Source organism: Oncorhynchus masou, chromosome 5 (genome assembly GCF_036934945.1).
Source record: "Oncorhynchus masou masou isolate Uvic2021 chromosome 5, UVic_Omas_1.1, whole genome shotgun sequence".
Classification (NCBI taxonomy): domain Eukaryota; kingdom Metazoa; phylum Chordata; class Actinopteri; order Salmoniformes; family Salmonidae; genus Oncorhynchus; species Oncorhynchus masou.
This window is the reverse complement of record NC_088216.1, coordinates 24234707-24258931: the sequence shown is the minus strand read 5'-3', so window position 1 is coordinate 24258931 and position 24225 is coordinate 24234707. Positions and strand designations below refer to the sequence as shown.

Below are 24225 nucleotides of genomic sequence, written 5' to 3'. Positions count from 1 at the left end.
ATAACAACATATCCCTCAACGTAACCAAGACTAAGGAGATTATTGTGGACTACAGGAAAAGGAGGACTGAGCACGCCCCCATTCTCATCAAAGGGGCTATAGTCGAGCAGGTTGAGAGCTTCAAGTTCCTTGGTGTCCACATCAACAACAAACTAGAATGTTCCAAACATACCAAGACAGTCGTGAAGAGGGCACAACAAAGCCTATCCCCCCTCAGGAAACTAAAAAGATTTGGTATGGGTCCTGAGATCCTCAAAAGGTTCTACACCTGCAACATCGAGAGCACTGGTTGCATCACTGCCTGGTACGGCAATTGCTCGGCCTCTGACCGCAAGGCACGACAGAGGGTAGTGCGTTCGGCCCAGTACATTTACATTACATTTAAGTCATTTAGCAGACGCTCTTATCCAGAGCGACTTACAAATTGGTGAATTCACCTTCTGACATCCAGTGGAACAGCCACTTTACAATAGTGCATCTAAGTCATTAAGGGGGGGTGAGAAGGATTACTTATCCTATCCTAGGTATTCCTTGAAGAGGTGGGGTTTCAGGTGTCTCCGGAAGGTGGTGATTGACTCCGCTGTCCTGGCGTCGTGAGGGAGTTTGTTCCACCATTGGGGGGCCAGAGCAGCGAACAGTTTTGACTGGGCTGAGCGGGAACTGTACTTCCTCAATGGTAGGGAGGCGAGCAGGCCAGAGGAGGATGAACGCAGTGCCCTTGCTTGGGTGTAGGGCCTGATCAGAGCCTGGAGGTACTGCGGTGCCGTTCCCCTCACAGCTCCGTAGGCAAGCACCATGGTCTTGTAGCGGATGCGAGCTTCAACTGGAAGCCAGTGGAGAGAGCGGAGGAGCGGGGTGACGTGAGAGAACTTGGGAAGGTTGAACACCAGACGGGCTGCGGCGTTCTGGATGAGTTGTAGGGGTTTAATGGCACAGGCAGGGAGCCCAGCCAACAGCGAGTTGCAGTAATCCAGACGGGAGATGACAAGTGCCTGGATTAGGACCTGCGCCGCTTCCTGGGTGAGGCAGGGTCGTACTCTGCGGATATTGTAGAGCATGAACCTACAGGAACGGGCCACCGCCATGATGTTGGTTGAGAACGACAGGGTGTTGTCCAGGATCACGCCAAGGTTCTTAGCGCTCTGGGAGGAGGACACAATGGAGTTGTCAACCGTGATGGCGAGATCATGGAACGGGCAGTCCTTCCCCGGGAGGAAGAGCAGCTCCGTCTTGCCGAGGTTCAGCTTGAGGTGGTGATCCGTCATCCACACTGATATGTCTGCCAGACATGCAGAGATGCGATTCGCCACCTGGTCATCAGAAGGGGGAAAGGAGAAGATTAATTGTGTGTCGTCTGCATAGCAATGATAGGAGAGACCATGTGAGGTTATGACAGAGCCAAGTGACTTGGTGTATAGCGAGAATAGGAGAGGGCCTAGAACAGAGCCCTGGGGGACACCAGTGGTGAGAGCGCGTGGCGAGGAGACAGATTCTCGCCACGCCACCTGGTAGGAGCGACCTGTCAGGTAGGACGCAATCCAAGCGTGGGCCGCGCCGGAGATGCCCAACTCGGAGAGGGTGGAGAGGAGGATCTGATGGTTCACAGTATCGAAGGCAGCCGATAGGTCTAGAAGGATGAGAGCAGAGGAGAGAGAGTTAGCTTTAGCAGTGCGGAGCGCCTCCGTGATGCAGAGAAGAGCAGTCTCAGTTGAATGACTAGTCTTGAAACCTGACTGATTTGGATCAAGAAGGTCATTCTGAGAGAGATAGAGGGAGAGCTGGCCAAGGACGGCACGTTCAAGAGTTTTGGAGAGAAAAGAAAGAAGGGATACTGGTCTGTAGTTGTTGACATCGGAGGGATCGAGTGTAGGTTTCTTCAGAAGGGGTGCAACTCTCGCTCTCTTGAAGACGGAAGGGACGTAGCCAGCGGTCAGGGATGAGTTGATGAGCGAGGTGAGGTAAGGGAGAAGGTCCCCGGAAATGGTCTGGAGGAGAGAGGAGGGGATAGGGTCGAGCGGGCAGGTTGTTGGGCGGCCGGCCGTCACAAGAAGCGAGATTTCATCTGGAGAGAGAGGGGAGAAAGAGGTCAGAGCACAGGGTAGGGCAGTGTGAGCAGAACCAGCGGTGTCGTTTGACTTAGCAAACGAGGATCGGATGTCGTCGACCTTCTTTTCAAAATGGTTGACGAAGTCATCTGCAGAGAGGGAGGAGGGGGGGGAGGGGAGGAGGATTCAGAAGGGAGGAGAAGGTGGCAAAGAGCTTCCTAGGGTTAGAGGCAGATGCTTGGAATTTAGAGTGGTAGAAAGTGGCTTTAGCAGCAGAGACAGAGGAGGAAAATGTAGAGAGGAGGGAGTGAAAGGATGCCAGGTCCGCAGGGAGGCGGGTTTTCCTCCATTTCCGCTCGGCTGCCCGGAGCTCTGTTCTGTGAGCTCGCAATGAGTCATCGAGCCACGGAGCGGGAGGGGAGGACCGAGCCGGCCTGGAGGATAGGGGACATAGAGAGTCAAAGGATGCAGAAAGGGAAGAGAGGAGGGTTGAGGAGGCAGAGTCAGGAGAAAGGTTGGAGAAGGTATGAGCAGAGGGAAGAGATGAAAGGATGGAAGAGGAAAGAGTAGCGGGGGAGAGAGAGCGAAGGTTGGGACGGCGCGATACCATCCGAGTAGGGGCAGTGTGGGAAGTGTTGGATGAGAGCGAGAGGGAAAAGGATACAAGGTAGTGGTCGGAGACTTGGAGGGGAGTTGCAGTGAGGTTAGTGGAAGAACAGCATCTAGTAAAGATGAGGTCGAGCGTATTGCCTGCCTTGTGAGTAGGGGGGAAGGTGAGAGGGTGAGGTCAAAAGAGGAGAGGAGTGGAAAGAAGGAGGCAGAGAGGAATGAGTCAAAGGTAGACGTGGGGAGGTTAAAGTCGCCCAGGACTGTGAGAGGTGAGCCGTCCTCAGGAAAGGAGCTTATCAAGGCATCAAGCTCATTGATGAACTCTCCGAGGGAACCTGGAGGGCGATAAATGATAAGAATGTTAAGCTTGAAAGGGCTGGTAACTGTGACAGCATGGAATTCAAAGGAGGCGATAGATAGATGGGTAAGGGGAGAGAGAGAGAATGACCACTTGGGAGAGATGAGGATCCCGGTGCCACCACCCCGCTGACCAGAAGCTCTCGGGGTGTGCGAGAACACGTGGGTGGACGAAGAGAGAGCAGTAGGAGTAGCAGTGTTATCTGTGGTGATCCATGTTTCCGTCAGTGCCAGGAAGTCGAGGGACTGGAGGGAGGCATAGGCTGAGATGAACTCTGCCTTGTTGGCCGCAGATCGGCAGTTCCAGAGGCTACCGGAGACCAGGAACTCCACGTGGGTCGTGCGCGCTGGGACCACCAGATTAGGGTGGCCGCGGCCACGCGGTGTGGAGCGTTTGTATGGTCTGTGCAGAGAGGAGAGAACAGGGATAGATAGACACATAGTTAACAGGGTACAGAAGAGGCTACGCTAATGCAAAGGAGATTGGAATGACAAGTGGACTACACGTCTCGAATGTTCAGAAAGTTAAGCTTACGTAGCAAGAATCTTATTGACTAAAATGATTGAAATGAAACAGTACTGCTGGAGTAGGCTAGCTGGTAGTGGCTGCGATGTTGACACTACACTAATCAAGTCGTTCCGTCGAGTGTAATAGTTTCTACAGTGCTGCTATTCGGGGGCTAGCTGGCTAGCTAGCAAGGTTGATTGCGTTCCGTTACTTAAAAGAACGACAATAGCTGGCTGGCTAACCTAGAAAATCGCTCTAGGCTACACAATTGTCTTAGATACAAAGACGGCTATGTATCTAGCTAGCTACGATCAAACAAAACAAACCGTTGTACTGTAATAGTTACTACGGTGCTGCTATTCAAACAGTAGAAGAACGACAATAGCTGGCCAGCTAACCTAGAAAGCTAACCTAGAAAATCGCTCTAGACTACACAATTGTCTTAGATACAAAGACGGCTATGTAGCTGGCTAGCTACGATCAAACAAATCAAACCGTTGTACTGTAATGAAGTGAAATGAAAATGTGATACTACCTGTGGAACGACGCGGAATGTTGACCGGGTAGTTGGAGTTCAATTCGGTAGAGGTTGGCTAGCTGTTGGCTAGCTAGCTAGCAGCATTTCCTACGTTAAGGACGACAAATAGCTGGCTAGCTAACCTCGGTAAATGAAGATAATCACTCTAAGTCTACACACTCTAAACTGCACAATTATCTTGGATACGAAGACAACTATGTAGCTAGCTGACACTACGCTAATCGAGTCGTTCAGTTGAGTGTAATAGTTACTACAGTGCTAGTGGACAGTGGATGTTAGCTAGCTGCTTAGCTGCTTAGCTAGCTGCTTAGCTAGCTGCTGGGCAGATACGTTAGGACGATACGTCAGTACATCACTGGGGTTAAACTGGGGTTAAACTGCCTGCCATCCAGGACCTTTTTTAAATAAATAAAAATCCTAAGTACATCTGTGCTCCCATTTTCCCATGTTTCTTGGAGATCCTTTGGTTGGTAAAGTTTTGTCATACTCTCAAACCATCCTGTTGTGTAAGCACATTCATAGCTATTTAATAACATCTCAAATTATTGTCACTTTACTTAAGGTGTCTGTGCACATTCTATAAGGGCATATGACATGGTTATGACAACCATCATTCCGTTCAATGTAATAATGTGACACAAAGGTTGGTAAATTACATAACACCTTGTTATAACATCTGGTATGTAGACTCTTATGCAGTGGTGTAAAGTACTTAAGTAAAATACTTGAAAGCAATACTTAAGTCGTTTTGTGGGGTGTCTGTACTTTACTATTTATAATTTTGACTACTTTTACTTTACCACATTCCTCAAGAAAATTATGTACTTTTTACTCCATACATTTTCCCTTACACCCAAAAGTTACATTTTTAATGCTTAGCAAGGCAGGAAAATTGTCTAATTCACACACTTATCAACAGATCATCCCTGGTCAACCCTACTGCCTCTGATCTGGTGGATTCACTAAACACATGTTTCATTTGTAAATGATGTCTTAGTGTTGGAGCATGCCCATGGCGATCCGTACATTTAAAAATACATGAAAATTATGCCGTCTGGATTGCTTAATATAAGGAAGTTGACATTTGAAATGATTTTGACTTTTACTTTTGACACTGAAGTATATTTTAAACAAAATTCTTTTAGACTTTTTACTCAAGTAATATTTTACTGGGTGACTTTCACTTTTGCTTGAGTCATTTTCTATTACGGTATCTTTTACGTTTACTCAAGTATGACAATTGGGTACTTTCTCCACCACTGCTCTTATGCAGCATGTAATAACTGTCATGATGTTGGCATGGAGGTAGGTTTATGACAGTCATAAATACCTCTCCCCCCTTTTTCCTCTCTCGACCTACTGATGTGACATTTGAAAATCCTTTGGTTAACATAGAGATTCTGGGAACAGCAGAAGGTAGGGTGAAAATGGTAATCCGACCAATTGAACATATGCGGTGGTACTTAATGAATATTATGTCAGTTCGGTTGTCATCTGAGACATTCTCATCAATGATAGGATGACAAACTCTACAGTGGAAAGTCTGCACATAGTAGTTATCGGATTCACATGGAATTGTTGTTCAATTTAAATGTTTGAATATAAAATTATTGGTGAAGAGATTAAATGTAATTTTAGCTTCCAAATGTGAGATTTGGGTTTTCATAAGGTTAGGGCTCTGCTCAATCAGTGGGCCGCCCCTGTGAAGAGACATGGGTTATAAAACTTTTCAAACACACCCTTCTTGCTCCACTATATAAAGCCTTGACGAAAATGTAACCTCCTGTTCCGAGGTAGTGAGGACGATGGTCCATACGTTAAAAGGACTAACATGTCAACTACAGAACTAAGCCAACCTCAGCGTGAGCTTTGGTTTGCAAATGGTATGAACTTTGAACTCTTATTCACTACAGAAGTGATACCTCCTAGCTGTTGAGTTAGCAACAGCAGCTGCAAACGTGGGCTAGGAAAGAACAGACAGAGAATCCCGTCTACCACACAACGACGTTACTACAATTTATCCAATTTACCACCAGAGACATTCTTCAAAGGACAAATGACTCGGTTGGGCAACACGGCCTCCCATCTACCACCAACCTACCAAAGCGCAGCTCAGTGTAAATATTTTTGCATTTTTCTTTTCCAAATGGGCGGTAATTTAGAATGCATAAGATACTGTATTTACGATAGAGACATCGCTTCTCCCTTTGTTCCTCAGTCTTCCCGCTCTTTCACTCAAACCCAACACCCCTTTTCTTTGTGTAACCAGCTGTCATATCTGTTCCGTCCGCTAGGGACGTTTTCCTTTATGACGTAATTTGTAATCAAGGTATGATTCATTCTGTGTATATGTAATTCTGTGTGATTAGTTAGGTATTTAGTAAATACATAATTAAACCCAATTTTGCATTGCTGATTCAAATTGTTAGCCAGGGTTCGTGAAGAATTTACAACTTTCAGATGAGACTGAAATAAGGTGACGATTAATATTGACTGCTATTGATGTAAAATATTACTAGGTCTTTTTAAGAGTTTATTCGGAAGATAACTGCTCTATAAATATTATTTTGTGGTGCCCCGACTTTCTAGTTAATTACATTTACATGATTAGCTCAATCAGGTAATATTAATGACCAAGAAATTATTTGATAGAATAGCATGTCATATCACTTAATCCGGCGTAGCCAAAGACACGACATAACATATGACATAAGTTGTCATTCAGACTGTGTAGTAACAGTTGTTATTAACAGTTGACATTAGAGCGTATGAAAACAGGATGAACAGTCATTTTTAACACCCATTATAACTGGTTTGATAACATCTCATGCAATGACTCATAACAAATGCCAAGTACTTTTGACAGCTTATGGCAAACGTCATATGATACATAGATTTTATAAAGGTGTTGTGAATGCATGCATAAGGACACTTACAGTAAAGTGTTACAAAATAATGTTTATAATTTGTACATAATTATAAAAAATTATGTTTCAGCACAGCAGAGACCTGTGAAGAGATACTGTATACATTATCATTATAGAAGTGATCAAACTAAAACTCCCCTTTAAACAATGTTTTCCTGTTAACATGGAATACTCAACCGAAACATATCTACTTTCAACGGGTTAAACTGGTGGTAGAACAAACTCCTATCCAGTGTTAACTCCGTCAACAATAACCATGACGAAAATACTCAACAAGCAATTGCTGCTGACTAAAACTATGAGGATAACAAGACGACATTCCATGGGCAAAAAAACGATAACTATTACAAATTACTTTTCATTTTAGTCAAAGAAATAGTGACGAGACAAGATTTCGATATGCGTACCGCGGCGCAAGACAGAGTAGAGCGAGTAAACATTGTTTCTAGTTGCGGCACCTGGCTTCGCATCAGTTCCAAATATTGACGAATGACTGAAGTGACCCCCTGGGAACTGTGTGGGAGAGCCGGGCAGGTCAGCTGAGTCAGACCGCGCAACTGAAATATGTAAATTCTGCCATTGAGAGGATTACATAAAATATTCTGCATTCATGCATATGTTTAGGATTGGACTAAACAGATGAAATTGCAAACCTCACATTGGCAAAATGTATTTCAGTTGCCGGGCTCTCCCACACAGCTCCCAGGTGGTGACTTCAGTCACCTGTCAAACTTTTGAACTGATGCGAGGTACCAAGGTAAAGTTAGTTTTATATTCACACATTCGGACATTCAAAAGATATTCAGCAGACATTCACCAAAAGCGTAAATGTATAACTAATGAATTGATTGTCATAGAAACATAAAAATAGATATGGTTTATTCTATAAATGTCTAGCATACTTTTACAACCTTTATTTGGAATACAAATTCCAGTTTTGATTTGATATAAATACATAAAATCTATAAGATGCCATTAAAAGCGGTATAAATCAATAACTAATTCACCGTTTGTCACAGAAACATCAAACTAGGTATGATTTGGGGCGGCAGGGTAGCCTAGTGGTTAGAGTGTTGGACTAGTAACCAGAAGGTTGCGAGTTCACACCCCCGAGCTGACAAGGTATAAATCTGTCGTTCTGCCCCTGAACAGGCCGTCATTGAAAATAAGAATTTGTTCTTAACCTTTGGGGCGGCAGGGTAGCCTAGTGGTTAGAGTGTTGGACTAGTAACCAGAAGGTTGCGAGTTCAAACCCCTGAGCTGACAAGGTATAAATCTGTCATTCTGCCCCTGAACAGGCAGTTAACCAACCGTTCCCAGGCCGTCATTGAAAATAAGAATTTGTTCTTAACTGACTTAACTCACAAAAATTGTTCAGAGTTTTAGTTGACTGATAATAATTAAAACTAACAAAGGATGAAATGGCTAAAATGTGACCAAGACTAAAAGGTATTTTAAGACTTTAACTAAACTAAATCCAAAATGAACAATGCTCCAATCACCATATAATGGAACTGGATATCCAGAGCCTTTTGACTCATCTAATAGAATATATGTCTGATTTTGATGCTTACATCATCATGAAAAAGCCCCTGAATGCCAATAGTGTTTTGGATGGAGAGGTCAACTACTGCGAGGTCTTGAACTGCAGACTAAGGTGCAGTGGAGTGTAGATAGTCAAATGGCAGACATACTGTAAAAATGTCACTAAATGGCAGTGAAGTTTGTCTGTCCAATCAGAGGCGATCTCTTCCTGACCTCTGTCCAACACCATACCCTCTACAGGTTAACAGTACTCACAGAAACAGGATGTGGCATTGTGTCATAAGCACAAACATTTCTCGAGAAATGATACCTATCTTTCATACTCTGCTGCTCAGTCTGTTAGTCGGGGCAGCAAAATGGCGACAGCCAGGGACTCAATCAGTTGTTCAATCTGCCTGGATCAACTAAAGGAACCAGTGACTACTTCCTGTGGACACAGCTACTGTATTGGGCTGTATTGATGGCAGCTGGGATTAGGATGACCACAAGGTTTTTTACAGTTGCCACCTGTGTATGGAAATATTTATCCAAAGGCCTGTTCTGAAGAAAAACACTCTGTTATCTGACTTAGTGGAGAATCTGAAAACAGGACTCCAACCTGCTCCTCCATCTCACTTTTATGCTGAACCTGGAGATGTGGAGTGTGATTTTTGCTCTGGGAGAAAACTCAAAGCTGTCATGTCCTGTCTGGTGTGTCTGGCCTCTTACTGCGAGACTCACCTCAAGCCTCACTATGAATCTCCTACCTTTAAGGAGCACCAGTTGGTTCCAGCCACCACACAGCTGCAGGAGAAAATCTGCTCTCATCATTACAAACTACTAGCGGTTTACTGCCGCACAGATCAGCAGTTTATCTGTTATCAGTGTTTGTTAGATGAACATAAAGGCCATGAAACAGTATCAGTTGCAGCAGAAAGGATTGCGAAACAGAGAGAGTTGGGGAGAAATCCCAGCAGAGAATATAGCCGTCTCATATCAAGGGATCAGCAGAAAAGACATAGGCAGTTTGTTTGGGAAGAATGATCAATCCTAGTGTTTAATCTGCTCTGACTAAAGCTCCACCTTCTACCACAATGATGAACAGACTGATATCCCTGTCCCCTGCTCTTCCAGAGTAGGAGTGTACGTGGACCACAAGGAAGGAACTCTGTCCTTCTATGGCATCTCTGACACAATGACCCTCCTCCATAGAGTCCAGACCACATTCACTCAGCCCCTTTATCCTGGGTTTGGGTTTAGGCCTGATAATTTTATTTGCAACGAAGCCGTTTTGGAGATACTGGCATTCACACAGATATGCACTTTGATAATAACATAGACCTGCTTCAAGCAATTGCATCTTGTGATCTGGAAGTATTATCTAACAAAAATTGTTTATCCATCTATTTCTCTTGTCTAATTGCATCCACTGCATGTGTGACCTTACTCACTGGGTAAATTCCTTTGAAAACGGATGTTGTCTTTGTATCCTGTGATTTGTGTAAATTGTTGTCGATCTTCTGATTTCTGATTTTTCATGGGTTGTTGTAATGTAAAATAATTATTAAGTGAGGTCAGTAGTCCTTTCACCAAGAACAAAACGTATTTGTAAATAATTCCAATGACGCTTCAGCAAAACAGAGTCATGTGTTAATATCAATTTGAGGGAGAGAGATACTATCATAGAATAAGGAATTAGAGTACTAGAATAGACATTAACTTTCTTATCAGCCATTTTGGTCAGGGAGTTGGTCAATCATGGTTTGCCAGTGCTGTGATAAGATATCAGCTTAATTCACTAACAGGTACTGAGAAAATCTTAACCTTTGGGGCGGCAGGGTAGCCTAGTGGTTAGAGTGTTGGACTAGTAACCAGAAGGTTGTGAGTTCACACCCCCGAGCTGACAAGGTATAAATCTGTCGTTCTGCCCCTGAACAGGCCGTCATTGAAAATAAGAATTTGTTCTTAACCTTTGGGGCGGCAGGGTAGCCTAGTGGTTAGAGTGTTGGACTAGCAACCAGAAGGTTGCGAGCTCAAACCCCCGAGCTGACAAGGTATAAATCTGTCATTCTGCCCCTGAACAGGCAGTTAACCCACCGTTCCCAGGCCATCATTGAAAATAAGAATTTGTTCTTAACTGACTTAACTGACAAAAATTGTTTGGAGTTTTAGTTGACTGATAATAATTAAAACTAACAAAGGATGAAATGGCTAAAATGTGACCAAGACTAAAAGGTATTTTAAGACTTTAACTAAACTAAATCCAAAATGAACAATGCTCCAATCACCATATAATGGAACTGGATATCCAGAGCCTTTTGACTCATCTAATAGAATATATGTCTGATTTTGATGCTTACATCATCATGAAAAAGCCCCTGAATGCCAATAGTGTTTTGGATGGAGAGGTCAACTACTGCGAGGTCTTGAACTGCAGACTAAGGTGCAGTGGAGTGTAGATAGTCAAATGGCAGACATACTGTAAAAATGTCACTAAATGGCAGTGAAGTTTGTCTGTCCAATCAGAGGCGATCTCTTCCTGACCTCTGTCCAACACCATACCCTCTACAGGTTAACAGTACTCACAGAAACAGGATGTGGCATTGTGTCATAAGCACAAACATTTCTCGAGAAATGATACCTATCTTTCATACTCTGCTGCTCAGTCTGTTAGTCGGGGCAGCAAAATGGCGACAGCCAGGGACTCAATCAGTTGTTCAATCTGCCTGGATCAACTAAAGGAACCAGTGACTACTTCCTGTGGACACAGCTACTGTATTGGGCTGTATTGATGGCAGCTGGGATTAGGATGACCACAAGGTTTTTTACAGTTGCCACCTGTGTATGGAAATATTTATCCAAAGGCCTGTTCTGAAGAAAAACACTCTGTTATCTGACTTAGTGGAGAATCTGAAAACAGGACTCCAACCTGCTCCTCCATCTCACTTTTATGCTGAACCTGGAGATGTGGAGTGTGATTTTTGCTCTGGGAGAAAACTCAAAGCTGTCATGTCCTGTCTGGTGTGTCTGGCCTCTTACTGCGAGACTCACCTCAAGCCTCACTATGAATCTCCTACCTTTAAGGAGCACCAGTTGGTTCCAGCCACCACACAGCTGCAGGAGAAAATCTGCTCTCATCATTACAAACTACTAGCGGTTTACTGCCGCACAGATCAGCAGTTTATCTGTTATCAGTGTTTGTTAGATGAACATAAAGGCCATGAAACAGTATCAGTTGCAGCAGAAAGGATTGCGAAACAGAGAGAGTTGGGGGAGAAATCCCAGCAGAGAATATAGCCGTCTCATATCAAGGGATCAGCAGAAAAGACATAGGCAGTTTGTTTGGGAAGAATGATCAATCCTAGTGTTTAATCTGCTCTGACTAAAGCTCCACCTTCTACCACAATGATGAACAGACTGATATCCCTGTCCCCTGCTCTTCCAGAGTAGGAGTGTACGTGGACCACAAGGAAGGAACTCTGTCCTTCTATGGCATCTCTGACACAATGACCCTCCTCCATAGAGTCCAGACCACATTCACTCAGCCCCTTTATCCTGGGTTTGGGTTTAGGCCTGATAATTTTATTTGCAACGAAGCCGTTTTGGAGATACTGGCATTCACACAGATATGCACTTTGATAATAACATAGACCTGCTTCAAGCAATTGCATCTTGTGATCTGGAAGTATTATCTAACAAAAATTGTTTATCCATCTATTTCTCTTGTCTAATTGCATCCACTGCATGTGTGACCTTACTCACTGGGTAAATTCCTTTGAAAACGGATGTTGTCTTTGTATCCTGTGATTTGTGTAAATTGTTGTCGATCTTCTGATTTCTGATTTTTCATGGGTTGTTGTAATGTAAAATAATTATTAAGTGAGGTCAGTAGTCCTTTCACCAAGAACAAAACGTATTTGTAAATAATTCCAATGACGCTTCAGCAAAACAGAGTCATGTGTTAATATCAATTTGAGGGAGAGAGATACTATCATAGAATAAGGAATTAGAGTACTAGAATAGACATTAACTTTCTTATCAGCCATTTTGGTCAGGGAGTTGGTCAATCATGGTTTGCCAGTGCTGTGATAAGATATCAGCTTAATTCACTAACAGGTACTGAGAAAATCTTAACCTTTGGGGCGGCAGGGTAGCCTAGTGGTTAGAGTGTTGGACTAGTAACCAGAAGGTTGTGAGTTCACACCCCGAGCTGACAAGGTATAAATCTGTCGTTCTGCCCCTGAACAGGCCGTCATTGAAAATAAGAATTTGTTCTTAACCTTTGGGGCGGCAGGGTAGCCTAGTGGTTAGAGTGTTGGACTAGCAACCAGAAGGTTGCGAGCTCAAACCCCCGAGCTGACAAGGTATAAATCTGTCATTCTGCCCCTGAACAGGCAGTTAACCCACCGTTCCCAGGCCATCATTGAAAATAAGAATTTGTTCTTAACTGACTTAACTGACAAAAATTGTTTGGAGTTTTAGTTGACTGATAATAATTAAAACTAACAAAGGATGAAATGGCTAAAATGTGACCAAGACTAAAAGGTATTTTAAGACTTTAACTAAACTAAATCCAAAATGAACAATGCTCCAATCACCATATGATGGAACTGGATATGCAGAGCTTTTTGACTCATCTAATAGAATATATGTCTGATTTTGATGCTTACATCATCATGAAAAAGCCCCTGAATGCCAATAGTGTTTTGGATGGAGAGGTCAACTACTGCGAGGTCTTGAACTGCAGACTAAGGTGCAGTGGAGTGTAGATAGTCAAATGGCAGACATACTGTAAAAATGTCACTAAATGGCAGTGAAGTTTGTCTGTCCAATCAGAGGCGATCTCTTCCTGACCTCTGTCCAACACCATACCCTCTACAGGTTAACAGTACTCACAGAACCAGGATGTGGCATTGTGTCATAAGCACAAACATTTCTCGAGAAATGATACCTATCTTTCATACTCTGATGCTCAGTCTGTTAGTCGGGGCAGCAAAATGGCGACAGCCAGGGACTCAATCAGTTGTTCAATCTGCCTGGATCAACTAAAGGAACCAGTGACTACTTCCTGTGGACACAGCTACTGTATTGGGCTGTATTGATGGCAGCTGGGATTAGGATGACCACAAGGTGTTTTACAGTTGCCCCCTGTGTATGGAAATATTTATCCAAAGGCCTGTTCTGAAGAAAAACACTCTGTTATCTGACTTAGTGGAGAATCTGAAAACAGGACTCCAACCTGCTCCTCCATCTCACTTTTATGCTGAACCTGGAGATGTGGAGTGTGATTTTTGCTCTGGGAGAAAACTCAAAGCTGTCATGTCCTGTCTGATGTGTCTGGCCTCTTACTGCGAGACTCACCTCAAGCCTCACTATGAATCTCCTACCTTTAAGGAGCACCAGTTGGTTCCAGCCACCACACAGCTGCAGGAGAAAATCTGCTCTCATCATTACAAACTACTAGCGGTTTACTGCCGCACAGATCAGCAGTTTATCTGTTATCAGTGTTTGTTAGATGAACATAAAGGCCATGAAACAGTATCAGTTGCAGCAGAAAGGATTGCGAAACAGAGAGAGTTGGGGGAGAAATCCCAGCAGAGAATATAGCCGTCTCATATCAAGGGATCAGCAGAAAAGACATAGGCAGTTTGTTTGGGAAGAGTGATCAATCCTAGTGTTTAATCTGCTCTGACTAAAGCTCCACCTTCTACCACAATGATGAACAGACTGATATCCCTGTCCCCTGCTCTTCCAGAGTAGGAGTGTACGTGGACCACAAGGAAGGAACTCTGTCCTTCTATGGCATCTCTGACACAATGACCCTCCTCCATAGAGTCCAGACCACATTCACTCAGCCCCTTTATCCTGGGTTTGGGTTTAGGCCTGATAATTTTATTTGCAACGAAGCCGTTTTGGAGATACTGGCATTCACACAGATATGCACTTTGATACTAACATAGACCTGCTTCAAGCAATTGCATCTTGTGATCTGGAAGTATTATCTAACAAAAATTGTTTATCCATCTATTTCTCTTGTCTAATTGCATCCACTGCATGTGTGACCTTTCTCACTGGGTAAATTCCTTTGAAAACGGATGTTGTCTTTGTATCCTGTGATTTGTGTAAATTGTTGTCGATCTTCTGATTTCTGATTTTTCATGGGTTGTTGTAATGTAAAATAATTATTAAGTGAGGTCAGTAGTCCTTTCACCAAGAACAAAACGTATTTGTAAATAATTACAATGATGCTTCAGCAAAACAGAGTCATGTGTTAATATCAATTTGAGGGAGAGAGATACTATCATAGAATAAGGAATTAGAGTACTAGAATAGACATTAACTTTCTTATCAGCCATTTTGGTCAGGGAGTTGGTCAATCATGGTTTGCCAGTGCTGTGATAAGATATCAGCTTAATTCACTAACAGGTACTGAGAAAATCGATTCTGTTACTTTCTTACTTGTTATTTTTGTTCAATATTTCCATCCTGGGATAGTTGTTCAATTAATTGCTAGCACTAGTTGCTCGCGCTGCTACATTGGCTACAATGTAAACAGACGTAGCTAGCTAACATAAAAGCAAACTTTGTCGACGCTGCAGTTCCCAGTTTAGGTTAGAGGTAATAATAATAATAATATACAAAGTACATTTTTTATGGATTTTAAATGCTCTGCGTTCTCCCATACTAGACAGTATGCTGTCTCAGGTGTTCTTGGAAGATCACCCTAGAAAGAAGGGTAGAACGCTGAACGTAAATGCGCATTTTGGAACACAACCATTGTGTAAAATAAATACATTTAAGAGTTGCTCTGCACTGTAGCCTATGCATGTTAGCTAGCCAGTTTTAGAGGAACGATTCCATAAATGTAGCTAATTAACTGCCAATATGCCAACATTCCATTCAAACAATGCAGTCCATCCACAGCAATATATTGGCTTATATCAGTTGATGATAGGACTTATCAGCACTTGTTGTAAATGCAACAAGTATTGATATGGTATCATATAAAAGCTCTTACAGCGTTCTAAGAAAACAAAAATGGAGACATTTAGGATCTGTTTACATGTATTTTAGAGGCTATTTATACAGAAAATTGGTATAAACTCCATTTATAATTATATGACAATATTTTAGATTGACAATAATTATATTACACGATTTCTGATATATCACATGCCTTACTTCTATTTTCCTGCTTAAGTAAGATTAGGATTATGCCTCTACTGCCAATTAGACTGGTTTGGAGTTATCCCTGATGGGGCTGACATTTTCTTTCCATTCTGGAATTTTGAGGGTTTATGACATCGCCCCTATAGCAATTTAATAATATCTATCTCTATGGATACTACAGTATATACAGTGCCTTCATAAAGTATTCATACACCTTGACTTATTCCACATTTTGTTGTGTTAATTAAGCCTGAATTCAAAATGAATTAAATAGATTGTTTTTTCTCACCCATATACACACAATACCCCATAATGACAAAGTGAAAACATGTTTTGCAAATTTACTGCAAATGAAAAACAGAAATATCTCATTTAGATAAGTATTCAAACCCCTGAGTCAATACTTTGTAGAAGCACTTTTGTCAGTGATTACAGCTGCGAGTCATTCTGGGTAAGTGTCTAAGAGCTTTCCACACCTGGATTGTGTGACATTTGCCCATTATTCTTTTCAGAATTCTTCAAGCTTTGTCAAGTTTGTTGTTGATCAGTGCTAGACAACCATTTTCAGGTCTTAACATAGATTTTCAAGTAGATTTAAGACAAAACTGTAACTCGAACATTCATTGTCTTCTTGGTAAGCAACTCCCGTGTAGATTTGGCCTTGTGTTTTAGGTTATTGTCCTATTGAAAGGTGAATTCCTCTCCCAGTGTCTGGTGGAAAGCAGACTGAACCAGGTTTTCCTCTAGGATTTTGCCTGTTTTTAGTTACATTCCATTTTTTTTTTATCCTGAAAAACTCCCCAGTCCTTAATGATTACAAGCATACCCATTAGGGTTGGTCAATATTTGGGAAGAGGGTATGCTACTCCAAATATCGCGACATCCGATATAATCGTTTTGTGCCGTTAATGACTAAATCATTCCAGACTGTGCAATTGTTGTACTTATTAACAATATTATGGTTACATTCTCATGAATGAATCCTCATAAGGCATAGTTAATTCATTTAGACTTAATTTTCAACATATTGATACAGCTTAACTGATAAAACTGCACAGTTTTGATTAGAGTATAGTCTTGCACATCACGATATATCATCAATGTCAAATATCACGATATTCGATTTAATCATATATCGCCCAACCCTAATACTCTGAGATGACGGCGCTGATCAGAGCCCGGGAGAGGGCGAAAGGAATTCTGGCTGAAGAGCAATTGGAGCAACTGAAGCAGGATGTGGCTGAGCTGAGGAGGAGAGATACTGAGCAGGAGGAAAATGAAGATCACATCCATATCCTCCAGAATGTCCAGTGTCTCTGTGTCCCTCCTGGATCTGAAGCCTTCACCAGCATCCCTGTCAACCAACATGTCTCCTTTGAGGACGCAAAGAAATCAGTCTCCGGACTAAAACAACGACTGGATTATGTGTTGGAGGAGGAAATTGCCCATATATCTGGATATGTTCAGCTCACAATATATCTTAACACAACAAACTGTATCTGTCTGTGGGGAACAGAGATGTGACATGGAGATGTGACAATATCCTGACCATCCAGACAGATTGACCTTCTACCCCCAGGTGCTGTGTAAGGAGGGCCTGCTGCTGGGAGGTAAACTGGGACATGGATGGGGTGGTCTCAAATAAAGGGATCAGCAGAAAAGACTGAGACTTTTTGGGGGGAAGAATGATCTCCTCCTGCTGTTTAATCTGCTGTCCCCTGCTCTTCCAGAGAAGGAGTGTACCTGGACCACAAGGCAGGAACTCTGTCCTTCTACAGTCTCTCTATAACCCTCCTCTGTAGAATCCAGACCACATTCCCTCAGCCCCTCTATCCTGGGTTTGGGGTTGATTTAGTGGGTTCTGTGAAGATAATGCCATTACACATGTGAACTTTGATAAGAATGTAAGCAGAAAATTGCATCTGGTGATCTGTTTCTTTTGTCAAAATGTATCCACTGCATGTTGGACCTAAAATCATTTGTGCTTCATAAAACTTATGTTGTCTTTGTATCCTATGATGTGTAAATTGTTGTGGATTTTCTGATTTCTGATTTTGTATGGGTTGTGAGGGCTGTAACATAATGATTAAGGACTGAATTCAATCCCTATCGCTGAAGTTCAGCGGTCTAGCACAATTTAAAGGTAATGATAATTTCCTATTGAGCCGAAGTATGCAGTGCTTACCGTGAATGCAGTCTCGTCTAACACGGGAAAATTACCTTTAAATTTCTATCACCCTGTAGCACTACATCACCCTTCAGCACTACAGACTAAATCCAGTCCTAAGTGAGATAATTAAATTCTTCACCAAGCACAAAATGTATGTCATGTGTCAATAATGATTACAATTATGCTTCAGCACAGCAGAGTCGTGTTATATCAACGTGAGGAATCAGACACTGTGTAATCATACATTATCATGACCAAAGTGATCAAACTCAATCCACCCTGTAAACAAATGTTTCCCTAAAAATGAAATACATAAATATATGTATATATCTCCATTGTCAACAGTGATTAGTCTGGTGGGAGAACAAACTCCTATCACCTTAAGATGCGTTAGGGGTTAAAGTTAGGGGTCTTGATCTCCAATAAATATCTGATTTTATTGATCAAATCATCATGAAAAAGACCCTGAATGTGGCAGCAGTTTGAAATCCACCACTGACAAAATCCCACTTTAACCGCTGATCGTCATGACATATTTTCTGTTACAGACAATGACAAGTCCAACGAGGACAGACAGAAAGAGGAGGATCTTCTCCAGCAGATTCACAAGCTGGTGGAGACCAGAGATTTCCTTGTTGACGATGTGGAGTTTGAGAGGCTAAGGCAAGTGTGACCGACTGGGGTGCGAAACCAGGTGTCATGCTCACTAGAACACTTTTATCCCTTAATGCCTAGGCATTACCTTGGGGTGCCAATGTACAGTAAGTCGTCAGGTCTCAGACCAGGTCATCACGGGAGCGTGGTTCTAAACCACCTATGTTCCATCTGTCTTGTCCCCCCCTCCCCCTTATTGGTTTGGTCTCCAATGACATCCTGTCAGAAATACAAGCCAGTTCGACTCAGTTACATACAAACCACAGGGAATATCTCCATTCTCAGATGTTCTTACTGTTGAAATACAACATCTGTGTTTTAGTCTAGGGGACAGTGTGCTGTGAAACCCTAGATCCCACTGTACATGCACAAGTTTGTTCTCAGAACAGAGGGCGGCGCCATACAAGCGCCAAAAGGCATTCTGGGTAGTAGAAGCAGGAAGCGACGAGGTAATATTTTATTGTTTTTGAGGCACCTAGGCAGAAGACAGGGCATGAGGATATGGAGTCTGAGTCATCGCTAGTAGGAACAGGCAGAAATGTAGAGTTTGGAGTTCCACTCATCCATCTTTCTCTCCTCTACAGGGAAAGGGAGGAGGACAAAGAAATGGCTGATTTCCTCCAGTCTAAGTTCCCCAGAAACTCCAAGAAGAAAGGTGTGTGTAGTCATAGTGCGTCATAGTGAGTGTTATTATTTTCCATTTAATGCTCAATTGTATGTCTCAACGTTTTCAGGTATTCGCTATGATACACTAATAGTCGGTGACCTTGATTTGATGGCGATGTCTTTGGACAGTTACACGTCTCTTTCTTGTTCAAGTCTTTCTTCACGACAGAAGCATTTAGTTATGCAATTATGGATTTCACCCACAAAAATGAATACATACAGTTGAAGTCGGAAGTTTACATATACTTAGGTTGGACTCATTAAAACTCGTTTTTCAACCACTCCACAAATTTCTTGTTAACAAACTATAGTTTTGGCAAGTCGGTTAGGACATCTACTTTGTATGACACAAGTCATTTTTCCAACAATTGTTAACAGACAGATTATTTCACTTAAAATGTACTGTATCACAATTCCAGTGGGTCAGAAGTTTACATACACGAAGTTGACTGTGCCTTTGAACAGCTTGGAAAATTCCAGAAAATAATGTCATGGCTTTAGAAGCTTCTGGTAGGCTAATTTATATAATTTGAGTCAATTGGAGGTGTACCTGTGGATGTATTTCAAGGCCTACCTTCAAACTCAGTGCCTCTTTGCTTGACATCATGGGGAAATCAAAAGAAATCAGCCAAGACCTCAGAAAACAAATTGTAGACCTCCACAAGTCTGGTTCATCCTTGGGAGCCATTTCCAAACACTTGAAGGTACCACATTCATCATCTGTACAAACAATAGTACACAAGTATAAACACCATGGGACCACGCAGCCGTCATACCGCTCAGGGAGGAGACGCATTCTGTCTCCTAGAGATGAACATACTTTGGTGCGAAAATTGAAAATCAATCCCAGAACAACAGCAAAGGACCTTGTGAAGATGCTGGAGGAAACCGGTATGAAAGTATCTATATCCACAGTAAAACAAGTCCTATTTCGACATAACCTGAAAGGCCGCTCAGCAAGGAAGAAGCAACTGCTCCAAAACCGCCATAAAAAAAGCCAGACTACGGGTTGCAACTGCACATGGGGACAAAAATCGTACTTTTTAGAGAAATGTTCTTTGGTCTGATTAAACAAAAATAGAACTGTTTCATAATGACCATTGTTATGTTTGGAGGATAAAGGGGGAGGCTTGTAAGCCAAAGAACACCATCCCAACCGTGAAGCATGGGGGTGGTAGCATCATGTTGTGGGGGTGCTTTGCTGCAGGAGGGACTGGTGCACTTCACAAAATAGATGGCACCATGAGGAGAGGAAAATTATGTGGATATATTGAAGCAACATCTCAAGACATCAGTCAGGAAGTTAAAGCTTGGTCGCAAATGGGTCTTCCAAATGGACAATGACCCCAAGCATACTTCCAAAGTTGTGGCAAAATGGCTTAAGGACAACAAAGTCAAGGTATTGGAGTGGCCATCACAAGCCCTGACCTCCAACCTATAGAACATTTATGTGTAGAACTGAAAAAGCTTGTGTGAGCAAGGAGGCCGACAAACCTGACTCAGTTACACTAACTCTGTCAGGAGGAATGGGCCAAAACTCACCCAACTTATTGTGGGAAGCTTGTGGAAGGCTACCCAAAAACATTTGATGCTACCAAATACTAATTGAGTATGTAAACTTAAATAAATAATTTTCTATACTATTATTCTGACATTTCTAATTCTTAAAATAAAGTGGTGATCCTAACTGATCTAAGACACAGAATTTTTACTAGGATTAAATTTCAGGGATTGTGAAAAACTGAGATTAAATGTATTTGGCTAAGGTGTATGTAAACGTCCGACTTCAACTATATTTGAACTGGCTCCCCACTGAGCAACATTTATTTTCATCAGCGTGTATTCACCTCATATCAGTCGTGTGTGTGCATACATGTGTCTGCATACCCTTGTGTCTGGGTGAGTCTGAATGTGTGTATCATTCTGTCTGAACATCACAGTGCTCCACCTGGTACATCCCCATTTCCTCTGACTGACTCCACATCCTCTTCTCCAGGTCAGATTCCAGCCAGACGGATAATGTCCAGGGCCCAGCAGACCTCGTCCCCATTCACCAAGACAGGCCTGTCCCTGCTGAAGGAGTGCTGTGGCTTTACCTGCTCCATCATGTAGGTCGGGCCCTCAGGAGCTCTAACATGGAGCCAAAATAGAGCCCTGTTACATCACTGTTTCAGCTTTCCAACCCGAGTAACACTTGAAGTACGGACAGACAACGAGCTAGTGGAGAATTTTCAAGGATATTTTGGGGATGTCGCCAGGATGAGATTGATGGTGTTTTATCTCCCAGTCTATGCTACATCCCGTCTGGGCTGTGTTTCTCTCTCTCTCTCTCTCTCTCTCTCTCTCTCTCTCTCTCTCTCTCTCTCTCTCTCCCTATCTATCTCTATCTATCTACTCTCTCTCTCTCTCTCTCTCTCTCTCTCTCTCTCTCTCTCTCTCTCTCTCTCTCTCTCTCTCTCTCTCCCTATCTATCTCTATCTATCTACCTCTCTCTCTCTCTCTCTCTCTCTCTTTCTCTCTCTCCCTATCTATCTCTATCTACCTCTCTCTCTCCCCCCCTCTCTCTCTCTCTCTCTCTCTCTCTCTCTCTCTCCCGCCTTTCCTCTCCCCCTTCCCCCTCCCTCTATCTCTCTATGTCTTCTCTCCATCATTAGGGCTCCAGTCCTATCTGCCCTAGTTGGGTTCTATACCCAGTGTCCCCTCTCCGCATAAGGCTCATCCCCCATGAGGCTGTGCAATGATCTTCCATCGTCTGTATCAGACTAATCTCATTCATCATTTTCAGAGTCCCTCCCACTGCCTCTCCCTGCCTCTCAATGGTGTCACCAATGCTCTCAGAGCAGTTCATCCTGGTCACTCTAACTGGCTTTGGTACCTCTGTACCTAGAACCTGTCCCTTCACAAAGATTGGATGTAAACGTAATTTGCATAAGTCAGATATTGCTATTAAATTATGTACAAAGTGCTGCTTGTCTACCAGTGACAGATGTTAAATATTGCTACCCCGGTGAAGATTATTATTTATGATGCATGAGACTAAACCCAACAGTGAAGATGTACTGTACAGTATTTTCTAATTGGAACATCATACATACATCTCTTTAAGTACTGTTAGCCTCCCTAACTCTTTTACATTTCAAATTACTGTAGTTGCCTTTGAACAGACTTCCCACTGGCTCACTAATTCATAGTCAGCATTAATTGATGGCAGCCTAATCACGCTGCCAGGTCAACGTTAGCCAGATATGCAACCAATGGGCTAATTAATGTTTTGTGATAAGATTATGGTTTCATGATAACATGACACTAACGTCAGAATTTAAGCAACTCACAAAGTCATTAGTCACTGACTTGGCAACTATGTCCAATTAAGAGGCCTTTAGGGGTGACTGAACATACTGATCAACGGAGCTCAACAAATGAGTCATCGCTCGCTTCCTTTCTTGGTGTTGTTGTTATTCAATACATACACTCAAATGATATATTTTATGGAACTGCAAAATGACTCATCCTTCCACATTGCTGACTTTACACACACTAAAGGTTAGTGTACAGTATACCGATCAGCAGAAAAGGTTTCCACCTTAACAATAGTAATTTTAAGTGGAACTGCAGCTCACTGCAGCTAACATTGTTAAGCTTTATTATTTACAACATGTTATTACTGACAGCATGTTACTACTGACTGCATATTTATACTGACAACATGTTATTCATGCCAGCATGTTATTATTGACCGCAGGTTATTACTGACAACATGTTATTACTGGCAGCATGGTATTACTGACCACAGGTTATTACTGACAGCGTGTTACTACTGACCGCATATTTATACTGACAACATGTTATTACTGACAGCATATTATTACTGACCACAGGTTATTACTGACAGCGTGTTACTACTGACTGCATATTTATACTGACAACATGTTATTACTGACAGCATATTATTACTGACAGCATGTTATTACTGACAACAAATTATTACTGACAACATGTTATTACTGACAGCATAGTATTACTGACTGCATATTATTACTGACTGCATATTATTGCTGACAACATGTTATTACTGACAACATGTTATTACTGACAGCATATTATTACTGACAGCATATTATTACTGACAGCATATTATTACTGACAACATGTTATTACTGACAGCATATTATTACTGACTGCATATTATTACTGACAACATGTTATTACTGACAGCATGTTATTACTGACAGCATATTATTACTGACAACATGTTATTACTGACAACATGTTATTACTGACTGCATATTATTACTGACAACATGTTATTACTGACAGCATATTATTACTGACTGCATATTATTACTGACAACATGTTATTACTGACTGCATATTATTACTGACAACATGTTATTACTGACAGCATATTATTACTGACTGCATATTATTACTGACAACATGTTATTACTGACAGCATGTTATTACTGACAGCATATTATTACTGACAACATGTTATTACTGACAACATGTTATTACTGACTGCATATTATTACTGACAACATGTTATTACTGACAGCATATTATTACTGACTGCATATTATTACTGACAACATGTTATTACTGACTGCATATTATTACTGACAACATGTTATTACTGACAGCATATTATTACTGACTGCATATTATTACTGACAACATGTTATTACTGACAACATGTTATTACTGACAGCATATTATTACTGACTGCATATTATTACTGACAACATGTTATTACTGACAGCATGTTATTACTGACAGCATATTATTACTGACAGCATGTTATTACTGACAACATGTTATTACTGACAACATGTTATTACTGACAACATGTTATTACTGACAGCATGTTATTACTGACAACATGTTATTACTGACAACATGTTGTTATTGTCAACATGTTATTACTGACCGCATATTATTACTGACAACATGTTATTACTGACAACATGTTATTACTGACCGCATATTATTACTGACAACATGTTATTACTGACAACATGTTATTACTGACAACATGTTATTACTGACAACATGTTATT

At 41.9% G+C, this 24225-nt stretch overlaps 4 pseudogenes; all 4 read left to right on the top strand.

Annotated features, from left to right (window-relative positions):
* The window catches only part of LOC135528526 (bMERB domain-containing protein 1-like), a 56116-nt pseudogene extending 34559 nt beyond the window's left edge, over window positions 1–21557 (top strand).
* LOC135525474 (E3 ubiquitin/ISG15 ligase TRIM25-like) lies at window positions 8886–9552 on the top strand (annotated as a pseudogene).
* LOC135537343 (E3 ubiquitin/ISG15 ligase TRIM25-like) lies at window positions 11196–11817 on the top strand (annotated as a pseudogene).
* On the top strand, window positions 13506–17651 carry LOC135525467 (E3 ubiquitin/ISG15 ligase TRIM25-like; annotated as a pseudogene).
* Window positions 21558–24225: the final 2668 nt, after the last annotated feature.